The following is a 4,028-nucleotide window of genomic DNA, read 5'->3' on the forward strand; positions in this document are numbered from 1 at the left end:
CCACATAAGCAAAAAGAAAAAAGCCAGAAGTGGCACTGTGGCTCAAGGGGTATTGCGCTAGCCTTGAGCTGAAAAGCTGAGGGACAGTGCCCAGGCCCAGAGTTTAGGCCCCATGACTGGACACCCCCCCCAAAAAAAAAAAAGACAGAAAGAAAGAAAGAAAGAAACCTACTATGCTTTAAGCCAGAGAGATGTGGATAACGGCTTATAGTATCTTAGTCCTGGGAAGAGGCTTTGATATTTTCAGCATAACAGGTAGGTGGCTGATAGACCTTTTGACTTTCTTTCTAGCCTCCAATGACACACCTTATGCCTATTTAATTTTTACACAAAAGAATAGATGAAAGAAACATAATAGCTTTTAAAATTTGTGTATGTGCTGGTAGAGGAGCTTTCTCAAAGGTGGTGCTCTACCACTTAAGTCATGCTTCTAGTCCTACATTTTGCTTGTTAAGATAAGAGATAAGTCTTGGAGACTTTTCTGCCTGGACTGGCTTTGTACCTCTGTTCTCTGTAGCCTCCCAAGAAGCTAGGATTACAGGTGAGAGCCATTGGTGAGGCTCAACAGTTGAGGGTCTTGGGGAGAGGACTAGCTGGTTAAGAGGCTAGAATTGCAGGGTCCTCATGAAGTATGGGGCTTACAAGCTTTGCCTGTGGCCTTTATTCATATTTAGCCCATTCTAATATAATGAATAACCTAGTGTGTTTATTGGGCACTTTCTAAAAAGCATAATAGGTTAAGAAATGTTGCCTATGTATGTGCATATTTGTTGATGACACACTGATGACTTCTCTTACAATTCAGAAGTTTTGAAATTTCAAGGACTTTGACAATGACAGTATCTCTACATAAGGTGAAATTGCTTTGACCCATTTTCTATTAGTAAATGTTAGAAAACAATCCTCTTCTATGTCTTCTTCCTTCTTTTCTCAGTGTCCCTGGTCAAATATGTCATGGAGCCATGTGCATATTAGGGGAGACCCCCAAATAGAAGAATAACTGATGCCACAGGTAAGATTCCACAGCTTCATCTCTGACATTACAATTAGTCTTTATCAGAAGGGCTAGGGAAGAACTCAGAATATACAGAACTCAAAGACAAGGGCCCAGTTGGACCCTAAGTAGAAGTATGTTTCCACTTCCCACAGAAGAGCTGAGAAGGAATGAAAGCTCTTTAGAAAGAAGGAACTCACAAGTGTGGCTGCCATAACATTAGAAAGAATAATGTGCAGAGATAACAGGGTCACCTTCCATTACCACAGCCACTCCCCCTTGTAAAACCCAGGGTCCAGATTCTAGAAAGCCTCAATATCAACTCCATGTCTTTCCCACATTTTGACCAACAAAGGATGACCAAATCACTTGGTTATTAAATCAAGAAACTTTCATGACTTAGCTAAGTCTGAAGTGGCCCCAAGCCTATATCTCACAATGATATTGTGGTACAAAAACCAGATGCTGTTGCAGTCAGGTTTAAAATAAACGCACTTCAATTCTTATAAACAATAAGCCACACTATTTTCTCTCTCTTTTTTTCCCTTCTCCTTTCCTTTCCCTTCTCCTCCCCCCCGCCTCTCTCCTCTTTTTCCTTCTTACCTTCCTTCCTTCCCCCCTTCCTTCCTTCCTTCCTTCCTTTTTTAAAAGTTTTTTTTTTGTGTGTGCTGGTGGTGGGGCTTGAACTCAGGGCCTAGGCACTGTCCCATGGCTTTTTCACTCAAGGCTAGAACAATACCATTTGAATCACAACTCCTTTCCTTTCCTTTCCTTTTTCCTTTCCTTTCCCTTTTCCTTTCCTTTCCTTTCCTTTCCGTTTCTTTCCTTTCCTTTCCTTTCCTTTTTCCTTTCCTTTCTGTTTCTTTCCTTTCCTTTCCTTTCTCTTCTTTCTTTTCTTTTTGCTTTCTTGTTAATTGGAGATCAGAATCTCATGGACTTTCTTGCCTGAGCTGGCTTCCAACCCTGATCCTCAGACCTCAGCCCTCCTGAGTAACTAGGATTACAGACTTCCATGCCAGGCCATACTACCTTTTTAAAGTAAGTGTGTGATCCGGCAGAAGGCTAGGGCTACCTCAGGCTGGGAGTGGAGCACCAGGTGGAGCAATAAGGAAGGGTGTGGCACGAAAGAGGATGTTAAGGGCAATGTTCATTTCTAACTTAGGAGAGAGGCCTAGCTGAACATTTTAAAGGGATTTGCGTTTCATCAAGCTCTGGATTCTCGACTGCGCCAAGGCCCATCCTTAGCTAACCTCCCATGTCCCTGAGGTTTCTATATATTAACAAAACTATAATGGCTGGGGGAACTTTTTTTTTTTTTTAAATCAATCTCTTCTCATTCCGAGATACCAAACTTCCTGGTTTGTGTTCTTGGCAGATTGGAGCTAAGAAAGAGGGAGAGTCGGGATACAATGTCCACAAACTACAAGGGGACCCTTGGTGGGATGGGCCTGACTGGCTGGGGGCTCTGAGCCAGGGCTGTGGGTGCTTTGTTTGGGGGCAGAGGTGCAAGGGCTCAGGCTGGATCTCTGAGGGCGATCGCTCCCCAGCTCGGAGAGGGCTCCCAGGCCGGCTTCCGGGGAACCCAGACCCTCCACCCCCATCTCTAGCTGAGCGCCCCTTCCCATCCCAGCGTCCCTCCTCTGTCAGGACCCCTTCCAACCTGAGAGTCCCACTTCATCTGAGTCCCCTCCTCGGAGATTCCTCCTCACCCCCAGATGATGCTCCCTTCCCGGTTCCAGCCCCTTTTCCCAGAGTCCCCTGCCCCCCTGCATCTGACCTGCACCGTGCCTTGGAGGTGTCCGCTGCCAGCACAGCTTCTGGCCAGTTCGCAGCTGCGCCCCGCAGAGCAGGTGCCAGAGCTTGCCGCCGGCCCCGCCCCGCCCATCCAGGGCCCTTCCCACCCCGCCCTCCCTGCTCCAGCCAGCCGGCAGAGCCTGCAGTCTGGGAACTGCACTTGCCTCCATGCTCTTGACCCTTCCTGACCTTTCCTTGAAGATGTCACCTGTCCCTAGGCACTATCTGCTTCGAGTGTGGGCTTTAGCGGTGGTCAGTTCTGGTGCCATCCAGGTGGACTTTGACCAGCAGCTATGCAAAGTAATCACAAGGTCTGGGAGGTGGGGATCACTAAGATCAGTCTCTAAAAACTGTTTACCAAGTCAAACAATCAGGTAAGAACCAGGGAAACAGCCACGGATCATCTGGCAAAGGGGGTTCCTTCCAGTTGGTACACGCAGTACCAATGTCCAATGGTTAGCTTCTATGCTCATATAGTTCATTCATTTATTATTCCATCCACCCACCCACCCAGTCAGCCATCCACCAATCCACTCATCTATTCATCCATCTACCCACCATTCATCCATCCATCTATCCATTCAACGAATCTGCCAGGGGCTTCTCTTACTACAAACTGACCTATGGATGGCCTAGGTACTCAGAACCAAAATCCAGGAGGAGTGGCTTTCTTATCTAGAATAGAAATATGATCCAGTGTGGCTGTCCAAGTAGCTTTGCATCTTTGTAGTTATCATCCTGGTTATCTCTGGCTAAGGGATTAGCTTATTCTGTCATCCTGTTTGCGCCTCCTCACCCCCTGGAGGCATTAAAAGAACTAAAAGAATGCTGGAGCTTGGGCTCTCCTCAGATAACTTATGAGAATTGATTAGAGGGAATGCAGAGCTGTTAAAAACTTCTCAGGGCTAGGTGCCCAGTGGCTCAACCTTGTTACTCTGGAGGCTGATATCTGAGGATTGTGGGTCGAAGCTAGGCCAGGTAAGAAAGTCCATGACATGAGAGTCTTATCCCTGATTAACTACCAATAAAGCTAGAAGTAGAGCTGTAGCTCTACAATATTAGCATTGTGCACTAAAAGCTCAGGGACAGAGCATAGGCCCTGAGTTCAAGCCCCAGGATTGGCACACACAAGACAAGCTTCTCAGATGATTGGGGAAAGTCAGGGATGAGAACTGTAAGGTCCACGCCTGGATGGCGAGCTGACTCCACCCTCCTCACAGCAAAGTCTCCGCCCAGTACC

The 4,028-nt window shown here is 46.8% G+C and overlaps 1 protein-coding gene across 1 annotated transcript in view; it reads right to left on the bottom strand.

Moving 5' to 3' along the window:
- Positions 1–2,809, bottom strand: part of LOC105980714 (transmembrane protein 45B-like) — a 61,427-nt gene extending 58,618 nt beyond the window's left edge. Inside the window, exon 1 of the mRNA XM_013009615.1 lies at positions 2,772–2,809. The gene's annotated coding sequence lies outside the window, so the exon portion shown is untranslated. The remainder of the gene's footprint in view (positions 1–2,771) is intronic.
- Positions 2,810–4,028: the final 1,219 nt, after the last annotated feature.

This window comes from Dipodomys ordii, unplaced genomic scaffold (assembly GCF_000151885.1).
Source record: "Dipodomys ordii isolate 6190 unplaced genomic scaffold, Dord_2.0 Scaffold10, whole genome shotgun sequence".
Lineage (NCBI taxonomy): Eukaryota > Metazoa > Chordata > Mammalia > Rodentia > Heteromyidae > Dipodomys > Dipodomys ordii.